Source organism: Lathyrus oleraceus, chromosome 7, assembly GCF_024323335.1.
Source record: "Lathyrus oleraceus cultivar Zhongwan6 chromosome 7, CAAS_Psat_ZW6_1.0, whole genome shotgun sequence".
Classification (NCBI taxonomy): Eukaryota; Viridiplantae; Streptophyta; class Magnoliopsida; order Fabales; family Fabaceae; genus Lathyrus; species Lathyrus oleraceus.
In genome coordinates, this window is record NC_066585.1 from 514,145,679 (window position 1) to 514,170,528 (window position 24,850).

Consider the following 24,850-nt stretch of genomic DNA (forward strand, 5'->3'; position numbering starts at 1 on the left):
CATCAATCCTCTGGTCAAACAGAAGTCGATGTCCATGGTAGTGTACCCACAGTAGGTCCGAAGATGTAACAGCTTGCGAGACAGACCTAAAGCGACAACAATCTGCGTGATGATTCCGCCAACATGGATGACTCCTTCGGTAGATCTGGAGATACCGCTGAGACTGTATAATAAAAAGTTCCCACATGCTACTGGGCGAGACTGGGATGCACAAAATAATAGGAAGATCTCCTCTTCACTTAGTAGTGTCTCTGCATCTGGTCTTCCCAGGAAGGAATGTGCTAATATCATCTGAAAGTATCTAAAGGCTGGGTTAAGTATGACATGAGACAACTGCATAGATGGATCTTGGCTTCCGCTACCCGAGATATCACTCCAACACTTCTCCACCTCCTTACCCAGGAAATATCCCATAGGTGTCTCCGGGATAACATCGGGAGTAGACTGGAAGCCCAATAAGTCGCCGAACTCTTTCTGGCTGAAGGAGTACTCAACTCCGGAAAGCCTGAAAGCAGCATACCCATCTGGTCCAGAGTATGGGTCATAGTCGAATGAACTCAGGAACTCCAAGGTCAGGTTCCTGTAGGTGTTACTCAAGTCATCTACAAACTCGTCCCAGTGAAGCTGGTGGCTAAGGAATCGGATACTCGGCTCGATACACAGTGCCTCCATACAGTGCTGATCGGGATAACGTGTGAGTGCCATAGGGCGCTGATACAAAGCGATGTAGCGCTCCCTCTGAGCATTATCTCTATAGGCCACATGCATGTCATCGAAATCATGCATCCTGTAAAAGTTAAGAAAGTGATCCTGAAAATACAAACCATTCAAATCTTAGTATCAATGCAAAATATGATAAAATAAAATAAAAATAAATAAATGCGAAAAAGTAAAATGAAAGAAAAACCATGGGTTGCCTCCCACGCAGCGCTTGTTTAACGTCAATAGCTTGACGATTAAAATTTATACACCTGTAGTAGTAGGAATCGGTGGATCAATCAGGGTGTGGCTCGAGTAGTATGCTGGAATGTCTCCTCCTTCGTAGAGCTTCAGTCTTTGTCCATTTACAATGAATGGACTACAGGTATCGTTCTTGATTTCTACGGCTCCGGATCTCAGAATCTTGGATACTTCGAAAGGACCAGTCCATCTTGAACGTAGCTTTCCAGGGAAGAGTCGTAACCTAGAGTTAAAAAGGAGAACAGGATCGCCTATATTGAAATTTTTCTTTATTACTCTTTTGTCGTGATAGGCTTTTGTCCTCTCTTTATATATTTTTGCATTCTCGTAGGCCGGTTGCCTAAGTACTTCTAATTTATGAATGTCTAGGGTACGCTTTTCTCCAGCGGCTAGGTAGTCTAAATTCAAAGTTTTAATGGCCCAATAGGCCTTATGCTCTAATTCGAATGGTAAGTGACATGATTTTCCATAAACTAGTTGATAAGGTGTAGTTCCTATAGGGGTTTTGAAAGCGGTTCTATAGGCCCATAATGCTTCTTGAAGCTTCTGAGACCAGTCTCTCCTAGAAATAGAAACAGTTTTCTCTAGGATTTGTTTTATCTCCCTATTGGATACTTCTACTTGGCCACTAGTCTGTGGATGGTATGTTGTTGCTACTCTATGCCTAACTCCATATTTTCTTAAAAGTTTGTCAAATATTCTCGATATAAAGTGTGATCCTCCATCGCTTATGACTAAACGTGGTGTTCCAAATATAGGGAATATATAGTTTTTAAATAGTTTGATTACTACCCTAGTGTCGTTTGTGGGTGCAGCTATAGCTTCAATCCACTTAGACACATAGTCTATAGCTACTAAGATGTACCTATTTCCTAAGGATGGTGGGAAAGGTCCCATGAAATCTATACCCCATACGTCAAAGAGTTCTACTTCCTGAATGTTTCTTAGAGGCATTTCATCACGCCTTGAAATGTTTCCAGTGCGTTGGCATCTATCACACTTGACAATGCAAGCATAGACATCACGCCACATGGTAGGCCAGAATAGGCCAGCTTGAAGAATCTTGGCGTATGTCTTAGAGGTGCTCGCATGTCCACCATAAGGTGCAGAATGACAATGCTCGATAATACTATTTACCTCTTCTTCTGGAACGCAACGGCGAAAAATGGCATCTTTACCCCTTTTGAAAAGGAGCGGTTCGTCCCAATAGAAGTTTCTCACATCGTGGAAGAATTTCTTCTTGTGGTGGTAGTCAAGATCGGGGGGTACTATATCAGCAGCTAGGTAATTAACGAAGTCTGCATACCAGGGTACGTTACTTATTGCTAAGGAATTTTGGGAATGCTTATAAGGATCTAGGTTATTATCTTCAATGGTTTCTACTCTAGCTATCAGTCTATCGTAGGCGAAATCATCATTTATGGGTACTAGTTCAGGTTTTAGATGTTCTAGCCTAGAAAGGTGATCGGCTACTACATTTTCAGTGCCTTTTTTATCTCTTATGTCTAAATCAAACTCTTGTAGTAATAGAATCCATCGGAGTAACCTGGGCTTGGCATCTTTTTTACTTAATAGGTAACGAATGGCAGCATGATCGGTGTAAACTATAATTTTTGCTCCTACTAGATAAGATCTAAATTTGTCTATAGCGAAAACTACAGCGAGTAATTCTTTTTCAGTTGTTGCGTAGTTAAGTTGGGCAGCATCTAGGGTTCTACTGGCATAATAAATGGCATGTAATTTTTTATCTTTCCTTTGTCCTAGAACGGCTCCAACTGCATAATCACTAGCATCGCACATTATCTCAAAAGGTTCTGACCAATCAGGTGTTTCATAATGGGTGCAGATACTAATGCTTGCTTTAAAAGATTAAATGCGTCATTACATTTTTCATCAAAAATGAATTCAGCATCTTTCATTAAAAGTCTGGTTAAAGGTTTGGTTATTTTGGAGAAGTCCTTAATAAAACGCCGGTAGAATCCAGCATGTCCAAGAAAGCTTCGAACTTCTCTGATGGTTTTGGTGGTTTTAGGTTTTCTATAACTTCTATTTTAGCTTTATCTACCTCTATACCTTTTTCGGAAACTATATGTCCTAAAACTATTCCTTCGGTCACCATGAAATGACATTTTTCCCAATTTAGCACGAGGTTCACCTCCACGCATCTCTCCAGGATTTTCTCAAGGTTAGCAAGACAATTGTGGAAATCAAATCCGCAAACCGAGAAATCATCCATAAACACTTCCATGATACCATCAAGGTAATCTGCGAAGATTGACATCATGCAGCGTTGGAAAGTGGCTGGGGCATTACAGAGGCCGAATGGCATTCGTCTGTAGGCAAAAGTTCCATAAGGGCATGTAAAGGTAGTTTTTTCTTGATCTTCGGGGTGGATAGGTATTTGGAAGAATCCAGAGTATCCATCTAGATAGCATAAGTAAGAGTGTCTGGCTAGACGCTCCAACATCTGGTCTATAAATGGTAAAGGGAAATGATCCTTCCTAGTTGCTTTATTTAATTTTCTATAATCTATACACATCCGCCATCCTCCTTCTAAACGTTTTGCTACATGTTCGCCTTTATCGTTTTGCACGACTGTGATGCCTCCCTTTTTAGGTACTACATGCACAGGGCTCACTCACTTACTATCCGAGATCTGATAGATGATACCTGCCTCAAGTAACTTAAGAACTTCCTTTTTAACAACATCACTCATTATAGGGTTTATTCTTCTCTGATGTTTTCTGGAGGATTTTGAATCTTCTTCTACTGAAATCCGATGCATGCATACGGATGGACTTATACCTTTCAGGTCAGAGATATTATATCCTAAGGCTGAGGGATATCTTCGTAAAACGTCTAAAAGTTGGTTCGTTTCCTCTTGGCTCAAGGTAGCACTAACTATAACTGGACGGTTCATCTTTTCATCGAGGAACTCATATCTCAGGTTCTTAGGCAGTTCCTTAAGTTCTAAGGTTGGTTTCTTAGAGCATGGCATAGGATCTGGGGTAAGGGATAAACATTCGTAAAGGTTATCATCGATGTAGGGTTTTTTAAAGTCATCATCTTCCCTTATGAGAGTTGATGGTAACTTAATTTTTTTTATAATTTCTTTTTGTTCTAATTCTCTAACACATTCATCAAAGATATCTAAGGCATAACACGAGTCTCCCATCACAGGTGCCATAAGAAATTTCGAAAGTATAAATTCTATTTTCTCGTCACCTACCTCAAATGTCAACTTTCCTTTCTTGACATCTATTATGGCTCCTGCAGTCGATAAGAATGGTCTACCTAGAAGGATTGGTATATCATTGTCCTCTTTGATGTCCATGACAACAAAATCAGTAAGGATAAATAACTGACCTATCCTAACAGGAACATCTTCTAAAATGCCTATCGGATTTTTAACAGATCTATCGGCTAACTGAAGTGACATCTTAGTGGGTTGTAATTCTCCTAAGTTTAACCTCTCACAAACTGCTAAAGGCATTAGGCTCACACTAGCTCCTAAGTCTAGAAAAGCTTTTTCGATGACATGATTACCCAAAAGGCAAGGAATGGAGAAATTTCCAGGATCTTTATCTTTCTTTGCTAATTTGTCCTCGGAAATAGCATTACATTCCAAAGGCTTCGGATCGTCAAGTCTACGTTTGTTGGTAAGGATGTCTTTGAGAAACTTTGCATAAGAAGGTATTTGGGTGATGGCTTCTGTGAAAGGGATTTCTACATGAAGTTTTTCTATAACTTTAATAAATTTTTGATACTGTTTATTGATCTGGGTTTGTTTGAGTCTTTGCGGATATGGTATAGGTGGTTTATATGGCGGGGGTGGTACGTAAGTTTTATCTTTAGGTTCTTCTCCTTTTTCTCGACCTTCCTGGTTTTCAGATTCCTCTGGTTCCTTTACTTCGTCCGTGGGTTTGGTACATTCCTTAGAAGTTTCGGGTTCACTCAATCTAGGGTTTGGTGGCTCATCATAAGCGTTCCCAGTTCGTAGGGTAATGGCATTGGCTTGTCCTCTCGGACTTTGTTGAGGTTGTCCAGGGAATTGTCCTCCAAGAGTAGTCTGAGGGGCTTGGTTTAAAGCTACCTGAGAGATCTGGGTTTCAAGAATCTTAGTATGGGTAACTATTTGGTCAACCTTGGTTCTTAACTGAGTAATCAATTCGTTAACATGAATGTTTTGGTTCATGAACTCCTTGTTTTGTTGGGTTTGAGCGGTGATAAAATTTTCCATAATTTTCTCAAGGCTCGATTTTGGTGGTACAGGTTGCATAGGTTGATTTGATCTAGGGGCTTGATAACTAGGTCTCAGAGGTGCATTATTTTGGATAGGGTTATTGTTTTTATAGGAGAAGTTAGGGTGATTCCTCCATCCAGGGTTATAGGTATTCGAATATGGGTTCCCTTGGGTGTAGTTCACTTGCTCAGAGTGGGTTTCGTTTAATAGACTGCATTCTGCAGATTGGTGTCCTTTGGTTCCATATATCTCACAATCCGACAAAACTGCGACTACAGTATTCGGGTTTATGCACATATGCTCGACTTTAAGGGCTAATGCGTCCATTTTAGCTTGCATCATGTCTATAGAGCTTAGTTCATGCACTCCTCCTTGGGCTTCCTTCTTCTCAACTGTCGCTCGTTCGAATCCCCATGATTGATGGTTTTAAGCCATATCTTCGATGAGGGCACTAGCTTCAGGATAAGGTTTGTTCATCAGAGCACCGCCTGCGGCAGCGTCGATGGTCATCTTTGTGTTATAATGAAGTCCATTATAGAAGGTTTGAATGATTAACCAATTTTCTAAACCATGATGTGGGCATGCTCGTAACAACTCTTTATATCTCTCCCAAGCTTCGAACAGCGATTCTCCTTGGTTTTGGGTAAATCTAGTTATATGGTTTCGAAGAATGGCGGTCTTACTCGGGGGAAAATATCTAGCAAGGAATACTCTTCTAAGGTTATCCCAAGTCGTAATGGAATTGGGTGGAAGGGAATCTAACCATGATAGGGCTTTATCTCTGAGGGAAAAAGGAAATAATCTTAAACATATTGCCTCAGGAGAAGCTCCATTGGTTTTAAAAGTTTCTGCTAATTGAAGAAATATTTTTAAATGTTGGTTTGGGTTCTCAGTAGCGAGACCCGCGAATTGTCTCTGTTGCACTAGTTGCAACAGGGATGGTTTAAGTTCAAAATTATTAGCTGGGATGGTTGGGTTTACTATACTAGAACTAGGTTCTTCATTAGATGGTTGAGCGAAGTCCTTAAGAGGTCTTTGGTTTTAATCTTCGGCCATAGCTCTCTTAATTCTATTAAAGAATAAACATGCGCGGGCGTAACGTTCAGGTTCCGCCAGAGGGTATACTAAGCTTAAACTTCCAGTGCTGCGAGTTCTTCGCATTGACCGGCGGGAAATAGCCTAAGTCTAAACGATATAACAATAGGAAAATGAAATTTAACGAAATTGGTCCCCGGCAACGGCGCCAAAAACTTGATGCGTGCTTTTCGCAAGTATATGAACGCGTTAGAGTAATATAAAAGATTGTCGAATCCACAGAGACCAAGTGTCAATCTATCGTTATCTGTTGTTATGGTGTTTATCAAAGGCAATCAAAATATGTGTTTTTGTAGTGTGAATGAAAAGTAAAGTGTTGAAATAAATTTAATTAATAAAGACAGGGTCGAATGTAATTCACGTAATCAATGGATAATCCAAGTACTTGCTAATAGAGCTACTTATGGGCAGTGTTTCCTACTTTGAAAAGAACTAATTTAACATGAACTGTCGCTTTTGCGTATTCAGAACCGAGTTGTACTCCCTAATCAAAACCTCTTATTGTCACTTATAAAAAGGCGCGCATTGCGTTAGAGTAGTAAACCTATTTTTAAGAAATATAGTATCTTGACTAAGTTGAAAAGTATTATAACCTGGATTTCTTAACCAAAAGAGGTTCTCACGAACCAGACTCTAAACTTATAAACGCGTCCGAAAATAGTTTTAAAATCTCTTTTCTTCTTAAGTTAAAAACTCCTAATGAACTAAACAAAGCGTTTTCGCTATTTTTGAAATAGTTAAAAACAATTAAGTTTAGATAGACGTTGGACGACTTTCGATCTTACCCAACGGAATTGAAGTGCGGGAAAACTTAAGTTGAAAGTTAAAATAGCCCTTAAGTGTTTCTACGAACAATTGTACGGATTATCGGTTGAATTACGTCCTTACATTCTAACCTTATAAATTTAGTTAGACATGGTAAAGTAAAAGTGCATTAATTTAAATAAAAGTAGTGCGAGTGCGGAAAGTAAATAAAAGTAGTGCGAGTGCGGAAAGTAAATAATTTAAAGCGAGTGCGAGAAATAAATAAAGTAAAAGCGAGTGCGAGGAAATAAATAAAGTAAAAGCGAGTGCGAGGAAATAAATAAAGTAAAGCGAGTGCGGGAAATAAATGAAAGTAAAGCGAGTGCGGGAAAATAAATAAAAGTAAAGCGAGTGCGGGATATAAATGAAAGTAAAGCGAGTGCGGGAAATAAATAAGATAAAGACAAGTAATAAAAACCTGCTCCAAACGGAGGGTTGAATAAATTGCAAAGCGGAAATGAAAATTGCGGCAGGATTAACTTCCTTCCGAAGTGCTCCAAACTCGATTACAGACTCTATCACAGACTTGATTACACAATTGTGGTAACACTCCAATGCGAAGCGATTACCATTTTATAATACTGAATATATGCCTAAGTGAAACAAAGTTGCTCTGATTTTGCCTCTGCTCTAAGTTTGGATGATTGTAAAAGTGATTTCGAGTTTCTATTTATAAGCAAGTAAAAAGATGGAAATGACAAGGATGCCCTTCAACTTGAAAATGGGAGGGAAAAACTTTCCTCTTGTGGCGCCCGCCACAAGGCCATGGCGCCCGCCACAAGCACAAAATGAGGCGCCTTAGTGGAAGTAGTGGGGAACGTGGAAGTTGAGGGAAGTTGAGCTTGGACACGTCATGGCAGGGTCTATGGCGCCAGCCATGGGGTAGGCCACAAGTACAAAATGCTGAATTTTAGGGTTTTTAGCTCTTTTTCACTCCTTTTCTCGTCGGGGCTCCAATTAAAGTAAAAACCTGAAAACAAAGGAAAACATAGCAATAACACAACAAAATAACAATAAAACAACTAGAATGCATGTGAAATCGGAGTAAAAAATACGGTAAATTTTAGTGTTATCAAATATTCCCTTCTGTTGGTTCCCAGCGAGTCATCCTTGATATGTTCACCCTAATCGGTGACGGATGTTCTCTTCGTCAAATCTTTATTATCTCTTTACCCAGTAACAGGTAGTAGATAATGGATTTCTGCTCCTCCTGCGTTGAAGTTTGTTTCTCCCCAGTTGAGTTGAGTGCGCATTTCCTTAGTGAAATCACTTTTCCCTGCATGATTCAAGTATTTCAATTTTATCCCGACTTACTCGTATCCCCTGCAGATGTTATTAGATCTTTGGCTGAGTCTTTTCCATGTTTGCATGGAATCCCTCGAGTCCCCCAGTAGTTTTGAGTCGTAGTCTGGCCTACGCATAACTCCTTTTTCCCCCAGTGTCTTTATTTCCCCAGTAAGTTTTCCTTACGGAATGCATTATACTTCTGCGGACTTTTGGTCTCTCTGATTTCTTTTCCTTCGTGGCAATATTTCCCCATAAAGAATTTACTTTTGCATTCATATCATATGCATCATGAGGTCTCTTAGGGACCAAAATTTGTTTCTATATGTTGTTATTTAAGCCCATTCTACTGAGTCGACATGAAGATTTTAACCTTCTCCTCCTCAGTTAGAATGTCCTTAAATAGGGGAAGTTGTAAGACCCCAATTTTGGCCCTAAGATCCCTCATGCAATTTCATCATAAGCATTAGCATTGGGATCATACCTTGGCATTCTCCTTACCCCTCCTTCATTGGGTTTGTTTTGGGAGAGATCACCAAGCACTTTGTGATTGTATCATACTTGTATTTTATCATTTTACTAACCAAAATACCAAAAATATATCTTTGCATTTGCCTAACTCTTTTGTAGGTAGGGCATGATCACATTGATTTGTCCAGTTAATATCTAGGGTTTGAGACCCTCATATCAAAGAACACAACCATGAATTGATACAAGAATGGCTATGAGCATCATATATGAGTCCCAATGATTTCTACATATTATATTGATCAAACATTCTTCAAGAGTTTGAGGGTAATTTGCCTTGGAAACCCTAGTTTGACTGAGTATCTTAAGTAACTTCTCCAACAAGCTATCTCACCAATTGATCAAATTTCTCAAGGGAAATTTCAAAATTCATCATCTTATGCATATATGATCCACCATGAGCCTAAAAAGTCAAGATAATTGAAGGTTAGCAAGTTGGTTGATGGTGGTTGGCCAGATGAATTCATCTAATCAAAACTGGGTCTCCCTAGACCCTATCTCCTACGATTTTCACCATATGAAAATGATTCCAAGAGAAACGTTACTCCAAATGACATTCCAAACAACTTTCATGTTGATACCTAGAGCTAGTTTTTCATGGAAAATCATTTTCTATGTTGAAACATTATAGGTCATTTTGTCTAAACCCTAATTTGAAAGTCAACTTCCCAAGGCCATACCTTGCTCAATTTTTATGAGATGAAAGATTTCCAAGTTGAACAGTCAAATTCAAGATGTCTACTTCAACTTTTATATGTGGAGTGAGAGCTAATTCAACTTTTTTGAGCATGTGATATGAGGCTACATTATAGGTCACTTTTGACCTATACCATTGAACAAGTGATTTTTCCAAACTTCAAAAATGCATAACTCTATCATTTCAAATCCAAATGACATGAAATTGGTGACCATTTTGAAGGTCTTTGAAAGATCTAGAACTTTGATGAAGACACTTTCTCATTTTAAGCTCACATAAAAAGTTAAGCAAGGTGGAATATTGAGATATATGACTTGACACTTAGAAAAAATTTCAACATGTTGAAATTTCCAATCTTCCACCTCAAAATTCATCATGATACAAGCTTCAATTGGAAAAGTGTTGAACATGAAAGTTGTTCCCCTTGATCTAACCTTTCCAAAAAGTCCAAGTTCATCCATTTTGGACAGGAATTCCTAGGGCTGCGCATGGCATGAACATGGTATCATCGTTTGGCAAAGATCAAACTTCAAATCTTCACACACACTTGCCTTGTAATCCAAGTTGATTTCAGACTCTCTTACACTCATTTGTGGACCTAAAGCAATGATCTCATGGGCCTGTACACACCCATGCACCCATGCATCATCAATTGCCAATTTTGGAAAGTGATTTGGAAGGTGCAAATATCACGAGCTACATCTATAAATAGAGACCTCTAGCATCAGAATTGAACATACATTCGCGCCAGCTTTGATCCTAAACCCCTAACCCTTCCATTTGAGAGGATAATCCTGTGAATTTCATCTTGAAATTGAGTTTGAATCTCACTGTTTTGTGATTCAAAACTCCAGGGATCCAAGACCTTCTGTGCATTTCATTCTACTCCTGCAAGCATTCTGAGTGAGATCAAGCACGGGCCAAGACAAGAACAGTTGAATCCAGACCTACATTGAAGGTATTTTCCAGAAAATTTCATCTCTTCGATTCTCTCTCAGTCTTGCTTAATTCTCTTGATTCTTTGGTTGTCTGAAATCCTACCAATATAGGCAAGAAGATTGAGTTGCTTAGAGGTCAAATCGAAGCAACTCAGTTGACATACCTCAATATTCAACTCCTCATATCTTTCTATATGTGAGGAGTTAGTTAAAATTGAGGTGATATTCGTGATCTACGCCATTTTTCCTTTCAGATCATGTCCTCCTTTTTCATTTTTAATGTGGTGATGAATGGACCAGTCCGGCCAAGGTCGCCTGAGAAGACGACCGACGCTTTGCTCCGGCAATGATGTGGCACGGTCCAGAGCCATTGGATTGATTCAAAATGTTTTAATCAGGGACGTTGCTTGTAATGACCAAGTGTGTGGCGCGCTGACTAGCGTGTACCATGGAACGCGCGTTTCTCACCACTTGATTTGCCACCTCAATTAATGAGGCAGATCAAGTGGTCCACGTTTTTTTGGATTTTAATTTTATTCCTTTGATTTTCATTAATTCATATTAATTTTAATATTAATCCAAAAAACATGAGAGTTTCACCAAAAAAATTCAAATATTTTCCTCTTTCATATTCTGAATTAAAATTATTTTTTGGATCATTATTAATATTTTTCATGATTTAATTGATTTTTCATTTGTTTTTAATTGTTTAAAAATATTTTTAAGTCTTTTAAAATTCTAAAAGAATTTCTCCAAGGTCCTTTTGCCTATGATAAATCTCATGGCCATTTATTTGGTGTTTTGATGAGGTTTTAGGAATTTGACAAACCATATTTAATTTAAATGTATTATTTTAGTATTTTTAATTGGAATAAATGCCAAATAGTTTTGTTGACCAATTGTGATGACTTGTTGGTGTTTGACTCTTGTTGTTGGGCCTTGGTCAAGGTTGATTTGACTTTGTCAAATTAATATCATTGGATTTAGGGGATTGATGGAATGTACATTCCATCTCCCAAAATGAATGAATGATATTAATTTGGTAAAAGTCCTCATTTGATCAATTTGAGACTTCATATATTCCCCTCCCTCTTCATCTCATTCCCCTTCTTTATGCATTCATCTCATTTGGCCTATGATATCTCAAAGTCCTAAAGCTAGTTAATTGAAAAATCAACATGAGTATGGATGAGATTAGGCCACATCTTTTGCATATTCTTTTTGTGTGTGGTATGTTTCATGGGCATAATGCATATTCTATGTCTCTAACCGGCCTCAAATAGTTGTGACTTCTACATAAGTCCAATTACAATTGCTTAACATAACACTAAATTTGTGACATAAAAGGCATATCATTCTAGTTAGTGAGATTGTAAGTCTCTCCTCTTTCATGGTATTGTGTGGAAACTTGGCCTTTTTTCCTTCCTTTGGAAGATGTCTTGGTTCAAGGATCCATACTTGTGATAAGTGGGTTGAGTATTCTCCAAAGAATGTCTAAGAATGAAAAGCAAAAACAAAACAATACTAACTTCTAACCTATTAACTACTAACTTTTAATTTCAAGCCCTTTACTTTAATGTCATTTAATTCTATCTTTTATACATTTGCCATTGTTCATATCATTCTAATTGTTTATGTTAATGCAATTTTCACTTTGTCCATTTGGACCATATTGTGTGACATATTTTGTTTGTGTATACTTTGTTTGTTTGTGTGGTCTTTGACCATTGATGTACATAATAACAACAAAAACCCTAAAAAACTTTTGTGTGAACTGTTGGCTTGATCTTGGACAAATGAACTTAGAATTTAGGCAACATTCCTATGCTAAAGGACTTGGCCAATGCCAAATTATTGAGAAACCAAGTGCTTGCAATTTGAAACTTCATTGAATACATCATTCAAGATCTCTCTGAGTTCATCTGCAACATGATCATTGTGAAGTTGTTATTTTGAACCAGTGACTTGTGAAATTCATCTGTTACATGAGATACCTTGAAGAAGATCACGAAATGGATAAGCTTGGATGTGGCCATCTTTATTTGATGCCTTGTTCTTCAAGATAATATAATTGTGCATTTGTGTGTTGCTTGATTCTAAAAGTCCAAGGGAATTTTGGGTTTCTATTGATATTCTTGTCTATTGGATTGCTACCCATTTGGTCAGATCTTTTCAACTCTTAACTTTTAATTTTGTGCATAGGATTAGTCTCTTCATCTTCTCCCCATTTCTTTAATTTCAAAATCTCTCCTTCCCTTTTCAAAAATCTTCTTTGATTGAACTTATTTTGTTCTAAAACTTTGACCACTTTGCAAAAAGATAGAAACTTTGGCCTTATGCCATTGTATTTTCAAACTTCTTTTCTTAAATCAAAATTGTAAATAAACTTAACTATACTTGACTTAAACTTTCAAAAAGCCAAAAAGAACTAACTCATTCAAACCATTTTTAGGCCTTTGTGCCTTTCAAACTTAATTTTTATTAAAAGCAATGCATCCATTTTGAAATTTGTATCACGAACTACGAGGTTTTGATCCCTCATTTTTATGTTGGTACGTAGGCACAAGACCGAAGGTCTTGCCAAACACAAAAATATAATTAATGAATTCTTTTCTCATCCCCCCATTCTATTTGTTTGTAAACATCATTTTGTACCAAATACATATGCACACAAAAAGGGCTCCCCAAGAGTACCTAGGACACTTTGGGTGCTAACACCTTCCCTCTGTGTAACCAACCCACTTACCTGTAATCTCTGACATTTTATTAGTTTTGATTTGAAAACTTCTTACTTTTGGGTTCTATTCGTACTTTTTCCCTTTTCCCTTGGAAACAATAAAAGCGCGGCGGAGACTCCTGTTATTTGATCTCTAGCTTATCCATAGCTTGATGATCATGAAATTACCGCTACATACCCAGTAAAAAAGGTAGTTGTAATCCCTACTTTGTTTCCCGAAGAGTTTATCCTTGATATGTTCATCTTAATCCATGACGAGTTTCTTTCTCTTTGCAGTCTTCTGCCCAGTAACCGGTAGTTGTAAATCTTGTTTTTCTCCCCTTGTAGAGTTTATCCTTGATATGTTCACTTTAACCAGTGACGGATATCCTCTCCTTCGGTATTCTATCCAGTAATTGATAGAAGTAATTCCTATTTCTTCCTCGCAGAGTCTATCCTTGATATGTTCATCCTAACCGATGACGGATTTTCTCTTTGATGGTATTATATCCAGCATTCGATAGATGTAATTCCTACTTTCGTTCAGTTGGTTTATCCTTGATATGTTCATCTTAACCGATGACGGATATCCTCCTTGACATCCCAGGCAAGTGTATCCTTGATATGTTCATCTTAACTGATGATGGATTTTCTTTCCCTTTGAGTTTATCCTTGATATGATCACTTTAATCGGTGATAGATATTCTCATCTTTGGTCTTTTGCCCAGTAACTGGTAGTTGTAAATCCTATTTCTGCAGTCCTCCCTAGCAAGGCTATTCTTACCTAGTAATCGGTAATGAATACTCCCTCCTGTTGGTTTCCAGTGAGTCATCCTTAATATGTTCATCCTAACTGATGACGGGTGTCTTCTCTGTCAGATATTTATTATCTCCTTACCCAATAACCGGTAGTGGATAATAAATTTCTGCTCCTACTGAGTTGAAGTCTATTTCTTCACCAGTTGAGTTGAGTGAGCATTTCCTTAGTGAAATCGTTGTTCCTGTATGATTCAAGTATGTCGGTTTTATCATGATCTACTCGTTTCCCCTGTAGATGTTTTTTCTCCCACGGTTGAGCCTTTCCATTTTCCTGGAATTCCTCTAGTCACCCAGCAGTTTTTTAAGTCATAGCCTGGTCTACGCATAACCTTTTTATCCCCCCAGAGTCTCTGTCTCCCCGATGAGTTTTTCCTTATGGAATGCATTATGCTCCTGCGGACTTTAGGTCTCTCTGACTTCTTTTCCTCTGTGGCAACATTTCCCCACAGAGAATTTGCTTTTGCACTCATATCGTATAAATCATGAGGTCTCTTAGGGACCAAAATTTGTTTCTATATGTTGTTATTTAAGCCCATTCTACTAAATCGATATGAAGATTTTAACCTTCATCTCCTCGGTTAGAATATCCTTAAATAGGGGCAGCTATAAGACCCCAATTTTGACCATAAGATCCCTCATACAATTTCATCATATGCATTAACATTGGGATCATACCTTGGCATCCTCCTTACCCCTCTTTCATTGGGTTTATTTTGGGAGAGATCACCAATCACTATGTGATTGTATCATACTTACATATCATCATTTCACTAACCAAAATACCAAAAATATTTCTTTGCATTTGCCTAACTATTTTGTAGGTAGGGCATGATCCCCATTTGTCCATCAAGTTCATATCTAGGGATTAAGACCCTCATAGCTAAGAGCACAACCAAGGATTGACCTACAATGTCTCTAAGCATCATATATGAGTCCCAATGATCTCTACATGTTATTTTGATCAAGCATTCCTCAAGAGTTTTGAGTTGGTTTGCCTTGGAAACCCTAGTTTGTGTGGGTATCTTGAGTAACTTCATCAACAAGCTTCCTCACCAATTGATCAAATATTTAAAAGGGGCATCTCAAATTTCATCATCTTATGCATATATGATCTACCATGAGCCTAAAAAAATCAAGAGAATTGCAAGCTAGCAAGTTGGTTGATGGTGGTTGGCCAGATGAATTCATCTGATCAAAACTGGGTCTCCCTAAACCCTATCTCCTACTATTCTTATCATATGAAAATGATTCAAAGAGAAAAGTTACTCTAAATGACATTCCAAACAACTTTCATGTTGAGGTATAGAGCTAATTTTGCTTGGAAAGTCATTTTCTAGGTTAAAACATTATAAGTTATGTTGTCTAAACCCTAATTTGAAAGTCAATTTTCCAAAGCCATAACTTTCTCAATTTTTATGAGATGAAATATTTCCAAGTTTCACAATAGAATTCAAGATGTCTAATTCAACTTTTATGTTTGGAGTAAAATCTAAATCAACTTTTATGTTCAGATGTTCTACTTCAAGTCATGACATCTGATCCAACATTGTAAATAATGCAGCAAGACAATTATTAAATCCTGTACTAATATGCACCCTTTCACAGATGTCACGACATCTCCTTCTATGTCACCCTAGTATGGAGGAACACCTAGTTCTGTGCATCATAGCACTCACTTCTGTTGTTTTCCTACACAGTTATCAGCATGATGTCTCAATCCTGATTTGGACATCATCTGTTACATTTTTCCAGTTTGTTGGCCATGTACTTGTATTTCCTAAATTAAAGGTTGAAACAAGTTAAACTAATCTCCACTTATTAAGGAGCTAACAAATAGTCTATTTGCTAGGTTCATTAATTGTAGCTTAGTTGTTAGTTTCCTGGATTTTAGATCAGCTGTTGGATTCCTAAGGAATAGCCTGAGAAAAATCCTGAAACAGAAAAACTAACCATCCAACAATTTAGCATATGCTGTTAGGAATGAATGTCACAACATTCAGTTTGACAACCAAGTCCAGGACCATATGCTAAGTCTGTTAAGTTCCTGAAAACAGACTTTGCTAAATTTGATGTACTGTAAAAGACCAACCAGTCTCTACTTCAGTATCAGCTTACTGGAAGAACTGTCAAGACATCCAGTGTGACAGTTTCTCAATGATCCTTTGACCAGGTCTGTTATACTCTTGAAGACCAGACCTAAATACTGAATTGATATCAACCTGCCAATTATTCAGTACATGCTGTTAAAGATGGATGTCAAAACATCCTGATTAACATTCAAACAGAAGGCTATGTACCAGGTCTGTTATCATCTTGACAAGCAGACTGGAATACCAGCTGTGTTATGGCAGAAGGATTATAACATACAGAAGGAAAACAAACACAGGAAATTGTTAACCCAGTTCGGTCCAACATGACCTACGTCTGGGGGCATACCAAGCCAGGAAGAAGATCCACTATCAGCAGTATTAATTCAGAGTTAAACTCCCCCGTTTACAACCCTTCACTTAATCCCTACCCAATGCAATCTATACCTAGGAACTCCTAGATAGAAACCTCCAGTTTCCATTCCTATCACTACAAACACAATGTAATGTTCAAACAACTTGAACTTGCTTCACAGCTTCGTTCAAGCACATAATCACTCTTGCCTACAGGCTTGAGTTACAAAAACTCTCAGCTCTGAACACTGAGAAACACATGGTAACCTTCCCACAGATTGAGAGGTTTACCTCACACACACCCCTAAAAATTCATTCTAAGAGGCTTCCAAAAACTAGGTTACAATATGCTATTTATAACCTAATCACCCAACTGGATTTGGGCCTTCAGAAATCGCAGCAGACTTGTTCTTTGCTGTTACAACTTCAGCAGAAAAATTCTGCTACAAACAAGGTCTTCAATCCTAAAATCTCTCCATATATATCTCCATATTTAGAGCCTATATATATTCTGATTAAGTCTTTAAGACCTCCACATGAGAGCTAGGATATTCACCAAATATCCTTACTAATCCCAGTATATATACTGAATTAATTAATTCAGTTTTCTACACATGTACGATGTCACAGGCATGATGTCGTGACATCGTACATGACATGTTGGTCCAGATGTTGAACTTCTTCAACCCAACATATTAAAACAACAGAGATGATTACATTATTTGTTTTACAAAATTAATGCCAATCCTAAGGTATTAACACAAATGATGTCAAATTGGTGACCCTTTTGAAGGTCTTTGAAATAGATACAACCTTTATAAAGACACTTTTCTCATTTGGAGCTCACGTAAAAAGTTTAGTAAATTGGTGACACCTTTCTCAAAGTTAATAGATACAACCTATATGACTTAACACTTAGAAAAAATTTCAGCATATTGAAATTTCCAAACTTCCACCTCAAAATTCACCTTGATCCAAGTTCCAAATGGAAAAGTGTTCGACATAAGAATCGTTCCTCTTGATCTAAGCTTTCTAAAGAGTCCTATTTAATTCATTTTGGACAAATATTGCTAGGGTTACGCATGGTGTTAACAGTCCTGCATCAATGGTGAAAATAAAAACTTCAAATAACCATTTCACATTGCCTTTCCATTCAAGTTTCATTCCAACTTCAGAACATTTGCATTTGGACTTTAATGAGTTGCTTCATGGGCCTCTACACGCTCATGCAAGCTTGTGCATGACATTGCCAATTTTGGAAGAAATCTCAAGTGTGCAAATAACACTTCTCATTGCTATAAATAGAGACCCCCTGAGCTCATTTCAAAGGATCCCTGCGCGCCAGCTTTGCTCCCTCTCTTAAAACCCTCACAATCCATAGGAAAACCTGATAATTTTCATTTGAAAATTGAGTTTGAATCTCACTGTTTGGAGATTCAAAAACTCCAGGATCCGAAGCTTCTTACCATTCCTAATCCACTTTTGAAATCATTGGAGCAAGATCAAACAAGAATTGAAGCAAAGAAGCGCAAGTTCTGCACAACATTGAAGGTATTTTCCAGAATTTTTCGCTCTCCGGTTCTCACTCAATTCTCATCAATTCTCTTGGATCTTTGGTTGTCTGAAGTCCTACCAATGTAGGCAAGAAGATTGAGTTGCTTTGAGGTCAAATTGAAGCAACTCAATTGACATACCTCAAAATTCAACTCCTCATATCATTCGATATATTTAGGGTTAGTTAAAATTGAGGTCAGATTCGTGCTCTACGCCATTTTCTCTTTCAGATCATGTCCTCATTTTTTTATTTTAATCATGGTGATGACTGAACCAGTCCGACGAGGTTCGCCTGAGAAGGTGACCGACCATTTGCTCCAGCAGCGAGGTGGCAAGGTTCTGAGCCATTGATCTAGTTTAAAATGTTTTAATCTCACGCGTTGGTTTGGATGACCTGTGGTGTGGCGTGCTGACTAAGTTCCATCATGGAACGCGCGCTTGTGGCCACTTGATCTGCCACCTCAATTAATGAGGGAGATCAAGTGGTCCACGCTTTTTTGTATTTTCTGATTTTCATTTTATTCCTTTGATTTTCATTAATTCATATTAATTTTAATATTGATCCAAAAAAATGAGAGTTTCACCAAAAAAATTTAAATAAAATCCTCTTTCATATTTTGAATTAAAATTATTTTTTGGATCGTTATTAATGTTTTTCATGATTTAATTGATTTTATGATTATTTTCAATTATTTAAAAATACTTTTAAGTTTCCAAAAATTCTGAAAAATTTTCTTCAAGGTCCATTGACCTTGTTCGACCTATGATAAATCTCATTGCCATTTCTTCGGTATTTTGATGAGGTTTTAGGAATTTGACAAACCATATTTAATTTAATGCATTATTTTTAGTATTTTAAATTGAATAAATGCCAAATAATTATGTTGAGCCATTTTGATTGATTTGTGTAAGTTTGACTTGTGTTGTTGGGCCTTGGTCAAGATTGATTTGACTTTGTTAGGTTAAGATCATTGGATTTAGGGGATTGATGGAATGTACATTTCATCTCCCAAAATGAATGGATGATCTTAATTTGGTAAAAGTCCTCCCTAAAAAATTCATTCTAAGAGGCTTCCAAAAACTAGGTTACAATATGCTATTTATAACCTAATCACCCAACTGGATTTGGGCCTTCAGAAATCGCAGCAGACTTGTTCTTTGCTGTTACAACTTCAGCAGAAAAATTCTGCTACAAACAAGGTCTTCAATCCTAAAATCTCTCCATATATATCTCCATATTTAGAGCCTATATATATTCTGATTAAGTCTTTAAGACCTCCACATGGGAGCTAGGATATTCACCAAATATCCTTACTAATCCTAGTATATATACTGAATTAATTAATTCAGTTTTCTACACATGTACGATGTCACAGGCATGATGTCGTGACATCGTACATGACATGTTGGTCCAGATGTTGAACTTCTTCAACCCAACATATTAAAACAACAGAGATGATTACATTATTTGTTTTACAAAATTAATGCCAATCCTAAGGTATTAACAATCTCCCCCTTTGGCAAATTTTAGCTAAAACAAATAAACATTACACTGGACAAAACATCCCAATTTGGGAATGCTCTTCATCTCTGTCATTGGCTCCACCACCACAAACACCAAAGTTGGTGTACATGAGGAAGTAGAGGTACAAGAATCAGTTGTACCAGAACCCTTCCCCTCAACAGGAGGGCTTCCTGAAGAATATGTAATGCTGAGTACATAGACAATATAACTCAGATCACACGTCACAACTGTCTTCTTAACTTAGATCACAAGACACAAGTGGTGTACCCAGTTGGTGGCTTTTGTGCCTGCCTGACTCCAACTTTCTGTTTGCTACCACAGTAGTTTCTTGCTTCTGGTACATTCTCATCAGGACTCTATTTCTCTCCCCCTTTTTAGCTAAACATTTACAAAGGGGCCCCTCACAAAACCAGATCCAGGCGCAGCTTGCCCAAACCTTAACATACCCCATGATTCTGAGGGAATAGAGTGTTTCTCTTGTGAGAAGAAGAGGGCTATTACATCCTTTAAATAGTCCAGCCCGTGCTTAGGAATTAACGGTAGGAATAAATGCTTGGTCAAGATTCATTAATTTTTGCTGAGAAACAGTCAGAGAATCACCAACAAAATCTCAGACTATCTTTGAATGCCTTTTATAGCTCTTGACTGTTTCTTTTCCAAAACAGCAGTTCCAGTGCATGGAGACTATTCCATATATGCAGTCAGACACGTTGCACGCGATGTCTTAACATTCCACGCGGCTTTTTCCTGCATTCTGCCAGTATTCAACATTTCCCAAGACCCCTGTCATACCTCCAGTAGAGACTTGACATCTGGCACTGCTACTGCCAAATTCCCACACTTCAGCAGATGGTTACTCCCCCTGTACCACACAGTTGTAGCCATCAGGCTTATTCTGATTTATCAGAATTAGACACATCACCCTTATAATTCCTAATGACTTTACGTTTCAGAAGGAATTGACAGCATTGTCCAGGGCAATGTCATGACATCCGGTCAGACATTCTTCTGCTCACTCAGCCTTGACATACATCACAGCATCCTGATAACTGACAAGGTGCCATACCTAGTTATCTGAGAATACGTAGACCACAAGCTTGATGACAAACTCCCCCAGTCATGGACAACCTGCTCTCCTCTTGAAACTTGGAGGTCACACAAGAGCATATCCAACACCCCAAAGTTGGACCTTCACATACTTCCTGATTCAAAGAGAATCCAGACCACTTGATGAATGGAAAACATAAGACGCATCTTCATGTCTTCAAGAGTACCCCCTCTGTTCAGCCCTCTTGGCTGACCACATCCACACTCTGTGTCAATCTCTCTTCTAACCAGAACAGAAGACCACTTCACAAGATGTTCTAACATCAGCTGGGACATCCTTCACACCAACACAAGGAACACCATCTGATAGTCTTCAGATATCACTGAGTCACCAGCTTGATCAAGAAGAACCCAGACATAAATTGGGACATATACATTTTCATCCCATTACAAGAGATAATCTTCCATAGATGGCTCAGAACTCCTACCACAAGCTCCAAGGGATGAATAGAAACCACCTCCTTTTGTCTTCAACTTACTGCTTTTCTGCTCAAAAGTAATTTGTCTCAGACTTTCCTCAAGAATAATCAGCTGCCATATGTGGATTATCTTGATTCTTCGAACTCACTTCTGAGATATACCAAATGCCACTGGTTGATTACCTCCTTCATGAATCCTCATATGAAAAAGTCAAATGTCATTCTTTGACCTCTCCACGTTTATCAGACCTCTCCCAAAGATATTCTGACCTTCCAAGTGAGACTTGAACTTCAAGCTATATGTTGAACAAAACTTAGATTTTCTAAGACATGAACATGTAACATCCTTTCTATCCAGCAACTCCAAAGAACTGCAACGAGAACGACCTTTTTGAAGTATCCAATCTACAACCCTGTAGACCCTTCTATCTCAAGTTGATGTGTCACTTCACCAACTAAGAATCTGATGTTGAACAAAATGTCACAACATTGTGTTTTGACATCTAGCTGTTGAATTCAACTCCTTCTTCTGCCACTTGAAAGAACTTCCTCCCTTCACAGAACAAGAGTTCAATGTTCTCATAGACTTGATTGTGGAACCAAGTTTGAGTAAACAACCTCCATCCTGCAGGTTTGCAGTTAAGTCATCCCAGCTCACACCTTGATGAATCCCTGCTTCTTCTCCAAAGACATCAGACACTCTGATGCATGAGTCTTCAGAAGGACCAGTTAGAAACTAACCCTTCAGCTATACCAAGGATTCCACATCCTAAAGCAAGGTTGTTTCCATGATGTCAAGACTGCTGCCACTTGTTCTTGACTCCACAGTGTGCATAAGCTAATGCACTTCCTTACCTAGATCAGAAATAAACTGATCCAAGTAACCACCATCAAGACTATGATGTCTTCTTCTTCTTGTACATACCAAGGCTGAATCATGTTTCTTGCCAGGAAACCTTTTCAGAGATCATATGCTTTTGCTGCCACCAAAGAGATAGATCATAAACCCATGTACTATCCTTCCTGTGATTCTGCACAGGGTCTTGAAGAAGAGATGTTCCAACATCTTTAAGAACATCAGTTATCTTGAGCTCCAAGGATAATCAATTACATACTTGTACTTGGCACAAGTTGACATTGATCTTAAATCCTTTCCCAATATTCCTTTCAGATACTTCCACCATAAGACTACTTTGAAAATACTCTTCTAGTGTCAACATCTTCTGCTTGCAAGCACTTCAACAGTGTTGAAAATCTTCTCAGATTAAATTCACCCTTAGGAATGAGAGAGATGAATTCTTCCTTGCACATGTGTCACACCACCACCAGAACCCATGTGACACAGGTCAACAGCCAACCAGACCCTAGGCTGACCAAATGTGAGGAGGTTAACCAAAACTCCCCCTCAAATTAACAATCATGGAAACTTCACACCAATATCCATGCATTGTACAGACATGTCTCAACATGACATACACCATCCCTACCAGTGGCACCTAACTCTATGAGTTATACCTAGACCTACTCCAATCACACCAATCAGACTTCAGCTGACCATAAGTACTAGTGAAAGACAACAACACTAGTCCATAGTAGATATGCATTGCCAGAGCATACTACCTCAACCAACCTCTGAATCTTCATATTCTCACTCCTTGAAAGAACTGCCACTTCTGATCGTGGTGTTTGAATAACAAGATTCATGGTCCCAATCCTCTTAAATGGAATAGCAGTCAGGTTACCCTATTATTGACTTCTATCATCCAGGGGACTTGTCTTCCAGTACATCATAGTACTTCAGGAAACAACTATCCAACCCTGATCAATCTACAGGAATAAGGCACACAGCGGGGATTGCACAGTGTCACATTTCAACCAGCTCCACTTCTAGAGATCAGACTTCTAAAAGTGACCTTCTTGAGCACACACACAGTTGACCCTACCCTTGTCAACTTAGCACACACAGATGTCTCCTCTTCCAGGTCAGGAGTAGGTTTCAAACCAAGGTATCCCTTTGTTTGACACCTAAACACATCTGCTCTTCAACAAGTAGTTGCCTACTTGTTGAACATCATGTTCTAACATCACATAGAACATTAGTTTAGCCTCCTTGAAGCAAACCCTCCTTGAAAGTTTTCAAGGTCTTCATATGCACTACCCAGGAGAGTACAAGAATCAGTGATCAGGTGCTTCTTACCAAGAAGAGTGGACTTGATGAGACTCAAGTATCTTTGACATCTTCAGTAGAATATGATGAGATCTTGAATACAGCAGTCTTTCATCAACATGAGGGGAAACTACATCAGAGTTTGAGTTTTGCCAGGTATTATGCAGCGGAAATCATAATACAACTCAACCAATGAACACACACTTCATCAGATCAGCCTCCAAGAGCATACCAAGTTTGAATATGATTCAATACTTGCACGGCTGTCCCACACAAAGGCCAATTGTCAATCTCCAGAGGCAGGTGCACACAGTTCTTGTCATGAATAGTCCATCCACCTACTTCAAGGGACCATTCAAGGAAACCACAGAACCATCTACAGGTTCCAACATCAGTACTAACATAACTTCTTGCCATATACCAGAAAGTATCAGCCATGGATCTCATCCAGAAACAGAACAGGATGCCTGCTCTGATACCATTTGAAATTCTGGCGTAGTCAGTTTTCAGATGTTCTACTTCAAGTCATGACATCTGATCCAACATTGTAAATAATGCAGCAAGACAATTATTAAATCCTGTACTAATATGCACCCTTTCACAGATGTCACGACATCTCCTTCTATGTCACCCTAGTATGGAGGAACACCTAGTTTTGTGCATCATAGCACTCACTTCTGTTGTTTTCCTACACAGTTATCAGCATGATGTCTCAATCCTGATTTGGACATCATCTGTTACATTTTTCCAGTTTGTTGGCCATGTACTTGTATTTCCTAAATTAAAGGTTGAAACAAGTTAAACTAATCTCCACTTATTAAGGAGCTAACAAATAGTCTATTTGCTAGGTTCATTAATTGTAGCTTAGTTGTTAGTTTCCTGGATTTTAGATCAGCTGTTGGATTCCTGAGGAATAGCCTGAGAAAAATCCTGAAACAGAAAAACTAACCATCCAACAATTTAGCATATGCTGTTAGGAATGAATGTCACAACATTCAGTTTGACAACCAAGTCCAGGACCATATGCTAAGTCTGTTAAGTTCCTGAAAACAGACTTTGCTAAATTTGATGTACTGTAAAAGACCAACCAGTCTCTACTTCAGTATCAGCTTACTGGAAGAACTGTCAAGACATCCAGTGTGACAGTTTCTCAATGATCCTTTGACCAGGTCTGTTATACTCTTGAAGACCAGACCTAAATACTGAATTGATATCAACCTGCCAATTATTCAGTACATGCTGTTAAAGATGGATGTCAAAACATCCTGATTAACATTCAAACAGAAGGCTATGTACCAGGTCTGTTATCATCTTGACAAGCAGACTGGAATACCAGCTGTGTTATGGCAGAAGGATTATAACATACAGAAGGAAAACAAACACAGGAAATTGTTAACCCAGTTCAGTCCAACATGACCTACGTCTGGGGGCATACCAAGCCAGGAAGAAGATCCACTATCAGCAGTATTAATTCAGAGTTAAACTCCCCCGTTTACAACCCTTCACTTAATCCCTACCCAATGCAATCTCTACCTAGGAACTCCTAGATAGAA

At 38.3% G+C, this 24,850-nt stretch overlaps 1 non-coding gene across 1 annotated transcript; it reads left to right on the forward strand.

Moving 5' to 3' along the window:
- Positions 1 to 5,768: 5,768 nt before the first annotated feature.
- On the forward strand, positions 5,769 to 5,875 carry LOC127109927 (small nucleolar RNA R71). Its single transcript, XR_007797171.1, has one exon. It is a non-coding gene; the product is annotated as a small nucleolar RNA R71 (small nucleolar RNA).
- The last annotated feature ends 18,975 nt before the right edge of the window (positions 5,876 to 24,850 follow it).